At 42.1% G+C, this 15,609-nt stretch overlaps 1 long non-coding RNA gene across 2 annotated transcripts in view; it reads right to left on the reverse strand.

Annotated features, from left to right (window-relative positions):
- LOC139182679 (uncharacterized) overlaps positions 1 to 15,609 on the reverse strand; it is a 42,733-nt gene that overhangs the window by 24,290 nt on the left and 2,834 nt on the right. The window contains exons 2-4 of one of the 2 annotated variants that reach the window (XR_011566200.1): positions 14,222 to 14,297; positions 567 to 1,980; positions 318 to 472 (exon numbers count right to left, since the gene is read on the reverse strand). This is a non-coding gene — a long non-coding RNA (uncharacterized lncRNA). Of the gene's footprint in view, positions 1 to 317; positions 473 to 566; positions 1,981 to 2,063; positions 5,555 to 14,221; positions 14,298 to 15,609 lie in introns of those variants that run through there. The other variant, XR_011566201.1, reaches the window with a different exon arrangement.

Consider the following 15,609-nt stretch of genomic DNA (forward strand, 5'->3'; position numbering starts at 1 on the left):
AATACTTGGTTGGGTAACTAAGACCCTGCATGCTGTGTGGCACAGCCAAAAAAAAAAAAAAACCTTAATAAAATAAAATTTTTACATGGCTTTATAAAAAGAAAAAATACGCTAGGGTGAAGATTTAATAAAATTAATAATTTTTTTAAATTAACTTTTTTACTAATAAAAATCATCTTTTGACCTTCAATCTAGTAACTTAATTAGAAAAGAAAGATAGTGGCACTTGTTATGAAAATCCCTTTCTTACATAAAACATAACCCTTTAAAATAGTAAATACAGCAGTTTGCAAAACTTGATCACATGTCAGAATTACCTGGAAGGCTTGTAAAATCACAAATTGCTGGACGCCCCCCTTAGAGTTTCTGATTTAATAGGTCTGGGGTGGGGCATTTCTGATAAATTCCCAAGTGATGTTGATGCTGCTGGTGGGAAGACCATACTTAGATAACCACTGGTGTAATATTAGAGCTAAAAAAAAAAACAAAAAAAAACACAACACCTTGAAGATCATTTCTGCCGATCCCCTGGAGAAGGAAATAGCAACCCACTCCAGTACTCTTACCTAGAAAATTCCATGGATGGAAGGAGCCTGGTGGGCTATAGTCCATGGGGTTGCAAAGAGTCGGACATGACTGAGCGACTTCACTTCACTCACTAAAACTCTATTACTTACAATTTACAAAGTCCTACTCTCACTGGCCTGAGAGCTAGAAGAAAGTTTATTGGAAGCAACTGGGGTATCTCCACGACTCCAAGACAAAGCTGAACAATCAGAGCAAAGAGCAGATAGATTGAGGGATGTGGTAGGTGGCAGAGGACTTCCTCTGTTTGGGTCCCCCTCTCTCTGCCTCTCCACTAACAAACTCAAGCTTGGGATTGCTCTGGGCTAATCATCAAGGAAGAGATCTGATTGGCCCCTGGCCATTCAATTTGTTTAATCAGCTCAGGCCACAGGTGCAGAATCTCTTAACCCAAGCATGGCACAGGAGACAGAAGATGTGGATCTTAGGGAAGAGTGGTGTGAACTTGGCAGAGATGCTACATGGCATAATCTGAACTCTTGTTTTTCAAAGGAGAGAGCTATGTTTGGAAAAAGTAAAGCCTTGCCAAGAAGCACACATGTAATAAGTGGCAAAACTGAAACCAATCTTTTTTTTTTTTTTTAATTTGGGGCAGCGGGGAGTATTGCATGTGGACCCACAGCTGGCCTGCGAGTGGCAAGTAGAAATTTGTTTCTTAGCCAGTGGCGGGCTGGAGCTTCTGGTACCAGTTCCAGAGGGAGGAGTGTTAAACATCCGGGATTTTGGCAGGCAGGTTAACCGTGGTAGCTGGAAATGTGCCAGAGTCAGAGTATGTACTAAGGTTACAAACCAACCCTCCTTTTTTTTCTTTCCAAAGAGCCAGTTTACCAGCACACCCTTGCCTAGTTCCCTGTGGGGATCATTTACAGTCAGGGCAGACGCCATGTTTCAGATGAGAAACAACCTCAGTTTGCGGTGTTTTTCAACAGTTGCCATTTCCAACCCACCGTCAGCAGATTGCCCAGGGGCTGCCAGCTAGACCTCATTTTGCACATCCAACCCCTCAAACCCACCTCCTGCAATGGCTGGCACTCTCTCTCTCTGGGACTCATGCACAAAATGAGCCTACTATCTCTATCTTCTGCTGCCCTTGTTTCCAGCTCAGAATCAGCTCCTTCCTAACTTTTGAACAGTAGAACATCAGTACTATAAGAATAAGACAAGTCTTGGCAAGTGCGTGTAAGATCAAGAGCAGTATCTTTAAGAGACTTGCTTTAAAAAAAAAAAAAGAAGAAGAAGACTGTTAAGGCAGCCAATAAGCAAATGCCCCCAGGGATAGTGACTCTAATTATTTAAAGTAGGAAACTCTTGTGCAAATTGCCCAAGTCATCTCATTTCAGGCTTCCGTTGTGTGGCTTGGCGGCTTGCTGCTTCATTCCCATCAGAGGGCAAAGGCTGAAAGAGAAAGAAATCTCCGTGACTGTAAGTGATTCCCAAGCCCTTGGCCTCTGCCACCTGTCACTGAGCCACTGACGCACCTCCACTGTCACGCTGGCAGGGCTCCACCCGACCTCCTGTCCCACATTTCTTAAGAGGCACAAGATGCATTTACTTCACTGGCCACAAAGACAGCACTGGGAGCCGGGGTGGGGAGATGGCACACTTCCATCTAATAATGCTTCTTGGGCCACAGAGCCTAAAACAACACAAATTGCAGGCTTCCAGAGAGATGTGGGGGGAGCCAGGGCTGCTGCTGCTGTGCATTCAGCAAGACTTCCTGGAACGTAATGTCATCATGAGATTGTCTCCATGGCAGACCTGGAGTTCCGGTTGCAGAACTGGCAAAATATGGGGATGGCAAGACAGATGAAGTCCTGGCACTTAATGTCTGTGAAGACAGAAGCATTTTTACACATTCGAATGCTCTAGCTCCATCCTCTCCTGTTTTCTTCCTCCTTCTTCCTCTTCATCCTCCTCTCTACTCAAAATCTGCCCCCTGACCCCATTTTACAGTTGTTAAACTTCCACGGTGGGTTCCCACCAAGCATACTAAACTAGATATCTTGAGAAACGCTAAAATGTGTGTTGAGGTGAGAATTTGGCACATGGATCAAGCCACCTCCCTTTCTAAGATGGACCTGCCTTAATGTACCCATTGTTTCTTCAACAATCCCCGTTGAAGACAGCTTCCCTGGTGGCTTAGTGGTAAAGAATCTGCCTGCCAATGCAGGAGACATGGGTTCGATCCCTGGTCCAGGAGGATCCCACAGGCCACAGAGCAGCTAAGCCTGTGTACCACAACCATTAAGCCTGTGCTCCAGAGCCTGGGAGCCACAACTGCTGAAATCCCCAAGCCCTGGAGCCCATGCTCTGGAACAAGAGAAACCACTGCGGTGGGAAGCCTGCGCACCACAACCAGAGAGTGGGCCCTGCTCGCAGCAAATAGAGAAAAGCTCATGCAGCAGTGAGACCCAGCACAACCAAAAATAAAATAAATAATAATTTTTTTTTTAAAGAAGACACTATTCTTAGTGATGGTGGGTATCACATGATCCCTGCCCCAAAGTCTCCTGGGTGAGGCAGATACCTGGAAAACTAATGAGAACCTAGAGAAATACCTGTTGCAAAGTGGTACCTACAAAGTACCACTCCATCTAGTTTTACTCAATCTCACACACACACACACACACACACACACACAAGCACTGGATTAGTATATTATATACTATAATCTTCACACAACCCTAGGCGGTAGCAGGGGAACAAAGTTGTTAGTTTTTTGGTCCAACTGTCCCTCCTGGACTGGGAGCTCCCTTGCAGGAGGGCTCTGGTTATAGACTCAGAGAGTCTTATAGTTGAAGGCCCATAGCAGAAAGACACCGGCCTAGCACCTTCTTCATACAGATGAGGAAAAAGAGGTAGGAAGGCAGAACGGGGTAGTGACAAAAGCAGGGGATTCTACTTGGCCACCAGGCTTGCTGTTCCGGCTCAACCGTAGGCTAAAACCAGTACGTTGCATGTGATGCTTTTTAAGTCTTGATCTCCTCTTCCATAAAATGGAATTGACACTATTTTCTCTGCCCATCTTCTTGGGCTGTTAAGAATATTAAATGAGATAGTGGATGTGAAAACACCTTGCAAAACTATGACAAATACGATAGCCCTTTGTCCTGATCTCAAGTCTAACTGTATGTTACACAGCATAAATGTGGTTGTGTGGGGACCTGAGTGTGTGTGAGCTCTTTGGATGCAGTGGACAAGTATCACTAGCACTTAGTATGTTGTCGTTATTTAGTTGCTAAGTCATGGCTGGCTCTTTGTGACCCCATGGACTGTAGCCTGCCAGGGTCCTCTGTCTATGGGATTTCCCAGGCAAGAATATTGGAGTGGGTTGCTATTCCCTTCTCCAGGGGGATCCTCCCCACCCAGAGATCAAATCCGAGTCTCCTGCTTTGGCAGGCAGATTCTTTACCACTGAGCCACCAGGGAAGCCCATAGCACTTAGTACAGTGTCTATTAAAATGCTGCTTTAAACATATTTGTTAGACAACAACTGGGTAGAAAAATCATAAACAATAACTTGCTCAATGGCAGTTCTGAATGTCTCCGGAGCTATTTCAGGGATAACTTATGAACACACCCTCTTCCACCTCTAATTCAGTGCCTATGATAGAGTTACAAGAGGGCAAGATAGTTACCATGTCTCCATTACACCAGAAAGATCACACGCGTTTCCCCCTGTAGCCCAACGGAGAGGGAGAGTGAAGACTTGCTACTCTGAGATCTCATCCTCAAGAGAGTGTTTCTCAATTTTCCTTTTGTAAATTCCATCTCAATTATGTTGAGGGCTGGCCAAAGACCTTAGGCTGGTGTCCTGTAGGCATTGCAGCTGGGATGGATTGACAATCATGAGAATGGAGTCATGAGGTCTCCAAGATACAACAGAGCTACTGGAACAGTCTGCTTCAGGTGACACATTCAGTGATGAGCACACATCCTTGCTCAGTCCAGATACGAAGTCTGCTGCCAATTCCAGCTGGTACTATGTATGAGACACTCCATGGAAATGATGTGCTCATCTTCATCAGCTACTTGATAATTAATTCAAGGGTGTTTGTGAAGTACCTGCTCTATCCCGTGCTTGAATTACTGATGTAGAAGTTGTTCTCAAAGGTGAGGGTTGAAGTCACAAGAGTTTCTTCCTTCAGAGATGGCGTGTGAGTTGACTGGAGTGTTGGAGGATACTCACAGATGGTAATTGGGGCAAGGAAGAGGAACTAAAAGGGAGAGAGAGAAAGTGAGTGAAGGAAAGTGAGGTGGTGATATGGAGAAAGTGACATGTCGTGAAAGCCAAAAAAAAAAAAAACAACGACAGGGAGAGGGAGAGATGAGGTAAGAATCATATCTAGTGGGGTCATCAAAAGGAACTCTGATGAAAGACCATTAGATGTGGCAATAAAGAGGTCATTAGTAAGATGTGCAAGAAAAAGTTTCAGCTGTGTGATGAGTCAGGCAAAGAAAACTAGGAGACATAGCTGCCCAAGAAGGTGATGCTGTGGTGACAGTTCATGCATTCAAGGACATGGACAGAAAATAATTGTGAGAAGAGATACCAAGGTCAAATGATTATCTTTTCAATTTGGCAAATATTAGCAAACCAGATGACAGGAAGAGTCAGGAGGGAGGTTGTGAAAATAATTTTACACACACACAAATATATATATATGTATGTATGTTTGTCTCTGCCCCTGGTTCCTGGCACAAAATTTCTAAAATCCTTGGAATTTCCTAAGTGGTAAGAACACTAGAAACATCCTTTGTTCTATTAATTGGTCTTTGACCCCAGTTTTTGACACAGAGTTCCTCAATCCCTTGGAATTTCCTGGGTGCTAGTAATGTCTTTTGTTCCAATGAGGCAATTCTTGGTGGACTCCTGGGTAGCCTCAGGTTGGGGGCTGGTCATCAGAAAGACCAAACCGTGAGGAGAAACTTGGAACTTTCCGTCCACCCTCTATCCTCTAGGAAGGGGAGAGGGACAGGAGACTGGAGAATTGATCCTGCCTATGTGATGAAGCCTCCTGAACAATCCCAGAATTACGGGCTTCAGAGAACTTCCCAGTCAGGAAGTGCCTGCAGTGGTTTGCCCCTTCCTACGCAGCTTGCCCCAGGTATCTCTTCATCTGGCTGTTCACCTGGATCCTTCATTATGTCCTTTATAATAAACTGGTAAACATAAGTGTTCCCCTGAATTTTGTGATCTTTTCTAGCAAATTACTGAATCCAAGTAGGGGGTTATGGGAACCCTGGTTTATAGCTTGCTGGTCAGATGATAGATAGGTGACCATCTAGGACTCATGACTGGTGTCTGAAGTGAGGGATCCCTTGTAGAACTGAAATGCTTACAGGTAGATGGCGTCAGAACTGAATTATAGGACACCCAAGTGGGGCATCCCGGGTAGCTCAGCTGGTAAAGAACTGCAATGCAGGAGACCCCGGTTTGATTCCTGGGTTGGGAAGTTCCCCTGGAGAAGGGCTAGGCTAACCCACTCCAGTATTCTTGGGCTTCCCTGGTGCCTCAGATGGTAAAGAATCTGCCTGCAATGCAGGAGACCTGGGTTTGATCCCTGGGTTGGGAAGATCCCCTGGAGGGGGGCATGGAAACCCACTCCAGTATTCTTTCCTGGAGAATTCTCATGGACAGAAGAGCCTGGCAGGCTACAGCCTATGGGGTTGCAAAGAGTCAGATACAGCTGAGCGACTAAGCACAGCACAGCACAACTGGTGTTGCAGAGAATTGTTTGCTGTGTAGAAAACCCCCACTTTTGGTGTCAGAAGTATTGCAAATGTGTGAGTAAAGGAACCCAGGAGTGGTTCTCCTAGAAAGAGGGGAAGGTTCCAAAAATCAGAATGATTGGGGGGTCGGGGTTTATAGGAAAAGATGGGATTCACATGATCGAGGTCAGGAAGCTCTTCCTCCTAGCCCACAGGAATGAAATGCAGGTGAAGATAAAAGGCAGTGAAGTTACACTATCAGAAGTTAAGTTCTCTGAAGACCACAGAAGTGAAGTGAAGTTGCTTAGTCATGTCTGACTCTTGGCGACCCTGTGGACTGTAGCCTACCAGCTCCTCCATCCATGGGATTTTCCAAGCAAGATTACTGGAGTGGGTTGCCATTTCCTTCTCCAGGGGATCTTCCTGACCCAGGGATCGAACCTGGGTCTCCCCACATTATAGGCAGACGCTTTACTGTCTGAGCCACCAGGGATGTCCACAGAAAAACCTGCTAGTCAAGCAACACCAAGGAATGCATATTTATAGGGTCTAGGGGGTCTGAGTTCAAGTGGTTTAAGGAAGTTCTAAGGGGGGAATCTGATTGGGACTGGGCAAGATTCATGACATGGTAGTTTAGTACTGGTGGATGCAGCAAGGTGACAGTCAAGCCTTGGGTAAGTACACAGCTGTTTGACAAGTGAACTGTTTGCCCAGGTAAACAGTCTATTGTTCTGAGAAGTGAGCTCTTTGACTAGATGAACAAACTATTTTGCCAGGACAAAAGCAAATAGCAAAGTTATTATTCTTTCTTCCCTGACAAGAATTTCCTGGAAAGAATAGCTGTCATGTTAACAGAGATGGCAGTAAGTTGTCAATGTAGGTGGTCTTGCTGCTCAATACTGAGGGCTTCCTTCAGTTCAGTTCAGTTCAGTTGCTCAGTCATGTCTGACTCTTTGCGACCCCATGAATCACAGCATGCAGGGCCTCCCTGTCCATCACCAACTCCCGGAGTTCACTCAGACTCATGTCCATCGAGTCAGTGATGCCATCCAGCTGTCTCATCTTCTGTCGTCCCCTTCTCCTCCTGCCCCCAATCCCTCCCAGCATCAGAGTCTTTTCCAATGAGTCAACTCTTTGCATGAGGTGGCCAAAGTACTGGAGCTTCAGCTTCAGCATCATTCCCTCCAAAGAAATCCCAGGGCTGATCTCCTTCAGAATGGACTGGTTGGATCTCTTTGCAGTCCAAGGGACTCTCAAGAGTCTTCTCCAACACCACAGTTCAAAAGCATCAATTCTTTGGTGCTCAGCTTTCTTGACAGTCCAACTCTCACATCCATACATGACCACAGGAAAAACCATAGCCTTGACTAGACGGACCTTTGTTGGCAAAGTAATATTAAGAGGGCTCAGTACTAAGGGCTTCCTCTCAATACTGAGAGCACGGACTAGAAACATTGTAGCATGGGTTCCAAACTTTGCTGGACATTGAAATCTGAAGATCTTCAAAAAAATATTTATGCCTGGCTTCCACTCCCCCAAACATTGATTTAGTTGGTATAGGTGGGCACGGGGACTTCTTTTTTAATTTTTTATTGTAGTTGATCTATAATGTTGTGTCAATCTCTGCTATGCAACAAAGTGGCACAGTTATACACATATAGACATTCTTTCTTTAATATTCTTTTCCATTATGGTTTAGCACAGGATACTGAATATAGTTCCCTGTGCTATGGAGTGGGATCTTGCTTATCCATCCTGTATATAATAGTTACATCTGCTAGTCCCACATGCCTACTCTTCCCTTCCCCCACCCCTTCTTCCCCTTGGCAGCCACAAGTCTGTTCTCTATGTCCGAGTCTATTTCTGTTTTGTAGATACATTCATTTGCACCATATTTTAGACTCCACATATAAGTGATATCATATGGTATTTGTCTTTCTCTTTCTGACTTACCTCACTTAGTATGGTAATCTCCAGTTGCATCCATCTTGTGGCAAATGGCATTATTTCATCTTTTTTTTATGGCTGAGCAGTATTCTGTTGTATAAATTTCCGTCTTCAACTATCATCTGTCAATGGACATTTAGATTGTTTCTGTGTCTTGAATATTGTGACTAGAGCTGCTATGAGCATAGGGGTGCATGAATCATTTTGAATTAGAGTTTTGTCCAGGCGTGTGCCCAGGAGTGGGGTTCCTAGATCATATGGTAATTCTCTTTTTAGTTTTCTGAGGAACCTCCACACTGATTTCCATAGTGGCTGCACTAACTCACATTCCCACCAGCAGTGTAGGAGGGTTCCCCTTTCTCCACACCTTCTCCAGCATTTGTTACTTAATGATGGCCATTCTGACTGGTATGAGGTGGTACCTCACTGTAGTTTTGATATGCATTTCTCTAATAATTAGTGATGCTGAACATCTTTTCATGAGAGCACCAGGATTTCTAAATGCCCACCAAGTGATTCTAAAACACAGCATTTAGGAACCACTTCTCTAGAGTTAAAAGAAAAAGTAGCAATGAAATAACCATTTGGGCAATGCCCTGGAGATGTAAGAAAAGACTAAAAGATTAATAAACCACAATCAATGTATTACCAAGCTTTGATTCAGATTGTATAATTGAGCTGGGATTTTTGTCAAATAGGTGAAAAAAACTTCTTGGAGTAGTTTTAATTCATGTTTCTTTGAGAATGAGCATATCTTCATATATTTGAAAGTCATTTGTAGTTCCTTTTCTGTCCACCATCTGTTCATATTTTTTCATGTACTTCATTTCAAATATCAATTTTCTTATAGGTAAATCCTTTTTCTTCTTGTAAAAATGGAAATAATTTTATTGCTATTTTTTATTATAGAAATTATTATAATTTTGTTCTCATGATATAAAAATTTTAAAGATACAAAGGAAAAAAGTATTACTCAATCTCATTCCCAAGAATACTTACTGTTTTTTACATTTGGTTGTTTGTTTTTTCTGGTCATTTTCCAGACAGTTGTATATAAACACATTTTTGAAAAAACATGATTCATTCAACAAATTTTTATTGTGTATGAGTATTACAAGGGTCAGACTATATATACAACTTTGCAACATGCTTTTTTCACCTAAAGATGGATCGTGGAAATTTTGTTCATAGCCTGTAAGTGCAGGCAGTTGAGTCAACAAAGTACAGAATATGCAATACTGCAGAATATGCAATAAGCGATAATGCAGTCTCTCTCATCTTCCCTGGGCCACTGTGCCTGCCTGTCTTCATAGAGGCGCCAACTGAACTGGTGACATGGATTGACAGAGCAGTGTTACCAAGCTGCTGTTACCAAGTTACCTGCTGTTACCTGTTACCAAGGTAGGATGGACCTACCTCTTTGTTCAGCTAGAGTTATAGAGTCATTTGTTCAACAAGTATTTATTGAGGACCTACCTATCAGCTGGGAATTTATTCTAGCTGCTGAGAATGAAACAGGAAAAAGGCTGGACAAATTCCCGGACTTCATGCAGCTCAGTAAAGGAGACAGATAACAGGCAAGAGAATCTCAGAATGGGGTGTGTGTTATGAAAAATAAAACCAAATGATATGGGACTTCCCTGTGGTCCAGTGGCTAAGACTCCACACTCCCAATGCAGGACGGCCCTGGGTTTGATCCTTGGTCAGGAAACTAGATTCCACATGCAGTAACTAAGACCTGGTGCAGTCAGATAAATAAATAAATACCAAGTGATGTGACAGGGATTGATGGAGGGCATGCTTTAGACTGAGAGGACAGTGAAGACCCACCAAAGAGTAGACACATGAGTCAAGGTCTGACTGAAAGGAGGAGCCAGCAGGTAACGGTCTAAGGAAGAGAATTCCAGGCAAAGGATATGGCAGATTCAGTGGGCTTGACTGGATGTAAGAACAGGAAGAGGGCCAGCTCGATGAGCAGAGTGAGCAAATGACAGGTCTGAGGCCAGAGGCATAGATGGTGTCAGTCTAGAAAAACCTTGGCAAAGAGTTTGGCCTTTATTTAGAAAACAGTGGAACATCATTGGTGGATTGGTATGATCTGATTTATGCTTTCACTTTTTTCTTTTGGAGAGCCTTCTGAGAATTTTATTTGAAAATTCCTGGAATAGAATGTTATTGGTTTCCACCTCCACTTTATACAAATCTGCAGGATAGGAAAACTCAGACATTAGAAATATAAATTTCCTTTTGATGATCATATATTTGATGCTTCACCATAAATCTCTTTCCTGAACATTATCTCATTTAAACTTTATAAAACCCAGGGAGAAAGGTAACAATATGCCCACTTTAAAACAGATAAAGAAAGTGAGACTTTTTTATAATTATATAATTATAAATTTATATATTTATAATTATATAATTCCTTCAGCACTTTTTTCTCCAGTGCTGAAGGAATTAAATAATGCAGAATCAGAACTTAGATGTCCTAACATTAAACCTCTATGCTTTTCCCTCTTCCATCTCTGTGATTCTAAACCAGGTGTTTATCCGGAAGTGGAGAGGGAAATTTTTGTTAAAACCATCTCCTGATATTCTTCACAACTATCAATGTCACGGAACAACAAGAAAAGATTAAGAACCTAGCACAGACTAGAGGAGTTTAAGAAGACACGACAACTAAACACAACATAGGGTCCTGCGTTGTATCTAGGGACAGAAACAGGATGCTAGTGAAAGCAACTTACGACAAAAGTATCATGATTATGCAAAATGTTAGCACTGGGGAAAAGTAGGTGAAGGATATTCCAGAACTCTCTGTACTATCTTTGTAACTTTTTTGCATCTAAAATATTCCAAAATAGAATTTATTTCTAAAAAAATGTACATAATGCACCTATATGAATGTGCCTATGTGCAGGGTTCTTGGGCTGTTTTACTGTTGCAAATCTAGTAGGTAAAAATTCTTGTAGAGATTCATCTCTCTAGATTGACCACAGCTCTCATTTATAGAGTACAGTACATAGTACATGTGGCTAAAAAATATTTGGGAGAGAGAGTTCTTAATCCACAGGCTGGCCATCAGATGTTTCTAATCCCTGTAATTCTATAAGTAATTATCATTTTCACACTCTATTATTTTCATTCTATCTCATCATCTATATTTTTAAAGAAATGATTATAATTTAGGATTGCCAAAAAGAAATACAGGATATCCAGTTAAATTTGAGTTTCAGGTAAACAATGAATAATTTTTCAGTATAAAAATAATTTTAATAACATTTTATACAACTGAAAAGTACTTGATAATCTTAAATTACTTTTTATTTGCGTGTTCTGTGTTTTTATTTGCTAAAGCTATCAACCCTACTCTGGCTGGTTTGCACATCCTCCCTAGTCTGGAGACTTCTGGGGGGCTGGCAGGTAGGCACAAAGCAATTAGTAAGAGGCTTTTTGAGAAATCCAGGAAGCTAGTGTAGTGGCCCTGGACATGAGGGAAAGTGAGTAGACACAGAATCTATCTTGAAGGTAAAGCCAAAAGGCTATGGGGTAGGAAAGAAAGTGAGGTGTCAAGGATGACTCCTAGGTTTTCAACACCTGGATGGATGATGGCAGAAAAATTATGATTTCCTGTTTGTTCATTCTACAATATCTGCAGATGTGTAACTACTGAGCATATAATAATAAAATACGAAGCAAAGTGGTTGAAACCAGGGTAAGGAATCTCTTTGTTATTGAGGACCAGAATCTTCCATCCCCACCTCCCCAAATCAGCTCAGATCAGGTGGTTCTTCCCAGGAGATTCAGTGGTAAATGCAGGAGACACAAGAGACTTGGGTTCAACCCCTGGGTTGGAACGATCCCCCCAGAGTAGGAAATGGCAACCCACTCCAGTATTCTTGCTTGGGAAATCCCATGGTTGGAGGAGCCTGGCAATCTACAGTCCATGGGGTCACAAGCAGTCAGACAACTGAGCAACTGAGCACACTTAAAGCCAGTTTATACTCTATGCTTCCTAGACAACTTTAAAGACAACTTTTCTTGAATTAAGAAAAGGAGGGAATATAAGATGTTATTCAATAATTAGAATAAGCACCTAACTCTATTTTGGCACCGTACAATAGACAGTTTGCCATTACACAGCAAGAAGCAAATGAGAGTGAGGAGAAAGGGGTGGAGAGTAGAAAGAACAGAGGCGGGATGGGAAAGAGAGTAAAAGAACAGGAAGAGTGGAGAATAGGTGAGAGTCTGACTGGGCTGGGCTTCTAAACTGACTAATGGAACAGTTTATTTCATTGGTTAATAATCCAAGGCATTTAAGGCACCAGTTAATATATTGACTAACAATAGCAGTTTACTGGTCTGAGGAGTGGGACAAGAAGGACTATTTCCCGAGCCCCTTATTAGATTCCAAGTGCTTCATACATTTCTCAATTTTCACAACAACCCATGTTGCAGGCACGTTTACTGCTATTTTACAAAAGTTAGTAACTTGCCCAAGAATACAGAGCAAACGGTTCTTAGACTTGGATTTGAATGCAGGTCTGTCATCTGCCAGAACCCCAAGCATGTAGTTTTCCCATTATATCATCTTCCTTCACATAGTTTAAAGAGTTTGAATAATATTTATAATTAACTTCTTTGTTGGCTGTTTTTTCCTTCATGGGTTCTCTAATTCCAGAGATAGGCATTCTTTTCCCCCCTCTGTTCCACTGAATAGAAATAAGGATATTGAGGACAGCAGAGAAGTATATATTTCAGAATGGTTCTGTTTGGAGAACAAAAATCTGCCTACAGACTGTGGTTGTTGTTAGGTGGGAGTGGTTGATACACATGTAGAGGGTAATACCTCTTTTTTAGGGCTTCCCCAGAGCCTCAGGGGTAAAGAATCTGCCTGCCAATGCAGGAGATGCAGGAGACACAGGTTTGGTACCTGGATTGGGAAGATCCCCTGGAAGAGAGCATGGCAACCCACTCCAGTATTCTTGCCTGGAGAATTCCATGGACAGAGGAGCCTGGCAGGTTACAGTCCATGGGGTCGCAAAAAGCCAGACATGACTGAAGAGACTGAGCATGCCCGCATCTCTTCTTAAAGAAAGACTTTAAAGGAATTTTTGATTGTCTATGATAAGGCATTCCACTAACTTGAAATGTGGAAAACTATTCTAAAAAAACAAAAGGAGGTGAAAATCATCTTAACAAAGTAAAAAGCACTCTTCCTTAAGCCGAAAGTTGTGGATAAGTATCTGGAGAAGCATTAGATTTTTGTTAATTGCCTTAGTTAATGGATTTTCATTTTCCACTGCAATTTAGTAGCTGGGGATTTGGAGAGAAGAGCAAAGATGTGAGTGAAACAATTAGCAACAAGCCAGAACCCAAGGAAGAAAGGTAAAGAAGGACTTATGAAACAGGATAACTGGATAGGACTGTGATATTTGAGAGCTTTACATTTTTGTTTTCTGCTTTTTAATTCTCTTTACTATCTTCATCTTTAGTAAACTGATTAAACATACAGTTTAGACTGTATTAGCAGTTCCTTAGGAAATGAAGGAGAAATTGTATTCTTAGAGCAAAGCCAAGAGACAGAAGCAGAAGCCTTCAGAAGCTATCGCTACGCAGTAAGAAATCACTTTCCAGAGTCTTCTGGAATACTCTGGAAGAGAATAGATTTCCTGCTATGGTGCAGGATGAAGTTTGAGTATTTCAATTTGCTTATAATAGGAAGACTGAGAGATCATGGGGGGTGGGGTGGGTAAGGGTCAGATTAAATGTCCGGGAAAATTCTCTTAGCACTGTGTGTCTAAGGCAGGAAATTAGATACAAGTTGAAATCCAAGAAGGTCCTGTGGCTGGGTTTCTGCCACAGAAGGAGGAGAAAAATCCCTGCAACCCTAGTCATGCAAATAATATGCAAATTAGGGCAATTACATATTTACTTAGAAAATTTTTTTTTTTTTTACTTACAAAATTTTGATTACCTCATTTTGGCTTCAAGAGGAGTTGCGACCGCAAAAGGGAATGTTTGTCAACAGTCCAGAGTTGTTAGATTTTTTTCTGGGGAAAACAAAAGGGTAAATTTCTTATCAAGAGAATGCCAGGATAGTAAATGAGTTTTTCAAATCCCTTAATATGTCTCTTCCACAAAGCATACCAAAGAATGATTATGAAATGGTCAAAATGTGAGCCATAGATAAAGCATAAGTGGAAATTTCTTTTTTCCTATTCATGTTACCACAGTGTACTTTCTCTCTCCTCTCTTTCCTCTTTCCCTTCTCTCTCTCAATAATGTGAAAGAAAGGCCTGCATTTCCCCCTGCAGATGATTTCTAGCCATTTCTCTAAATTCAGGCTTTGAATCTATCTCTTGGAAGTGGTATGGTGATATGTGAGGCTGCGAGCATTGAACAAGTGGACCAGCTGCTTCCACAGCTGCATCTGTGACACAGGCATAGACCCACCTGGGATGGCTGTGGATGTTGCTGCCCTGGCAGGGGCTGAGGAGGGAGTCAGGGAATTGCTGTCTCTCCAAAAACAATCTAAAATTGAGCAAAATCTGTCTTGGGTTGAATTAGAAGTCCTTTCTGAACAATAGCTGACCTGATTAGAAGTTAGGCATCTCTCTTCTTCAGCAGAAGATGGTGGAATATGTCTCCTAGCAACAGGGATAGTTTATCATTTAACAGTAGGATGGTCTCATCAAGGACACTTGTTTTGCTGCCCACAGTTCTCCCAGTAAGTACCAGAGAAGGGTCACAATCAGAACAAATTTAGCCATTGGCCTTCAGTTTCAATGCACAGTCCTAATGAGGTGATGATTCCAAGACCTGGATTAAAGTAAACTGAAGTAAACAGATTTTTCTGAGTGTTTCCCTATTTCTGTTAAAGTTCTCACCACTGACTGCACCAGCTACTGGCTTCAAAACTGGGTATTATCTGTGTCTTTCTTCCCTCTCCTCTATCTGAGAGGGAAGAGGAGTCTGTCTGTCTGTCTCTGGCTCTCTTTCTGTCTCCCATTTCTCTCGCCTTTCTCCCTAGTCTCTCTCCTTTCCTTCATTGCTTCCCTGAGTACCAGCCCCTTGTCAACATCTGTCTTTCACACTTTTCCTTTCCTTCTTTCCCACCTCTGCAACCATCCTTCAGAAGTGCTATTAGTTCCACTCTTGCCAGCTCTCAAATCTTTGCTTTACCTTTACTCCCAACCCTCACTCCAGGTCCAGGTAGCAACTCACCCTTCCTGAGGGCAGCAAAGCTGGTCTGGCTTCTAGTCTTTTCTCAGAATATTTTGTTCTACACTCAGCTGCTAAATTATTTTCTCTGTAATAAACAATCTAATCATAACATCACCATGCTAAAAAAAAAACTTTCAA

Source organism: Bos indicus, chromosome 4, assembly GCF_029378745.1.
Source record: "Bos indicus isolate NIAB-ARS_2022 breed Sahiwal x Tharparkar chromosome 4, NIAB-ARS_B.indTharparkar_mat_pri_1.0, whole genome shotgun sequence".
In the NCBI taxonomy this organism is placed as follows: Eukaryota; Metazoa; Chordata; class Mammalia; order Artiodactyla; family Bovidae; genus Bos; species Bos indicus.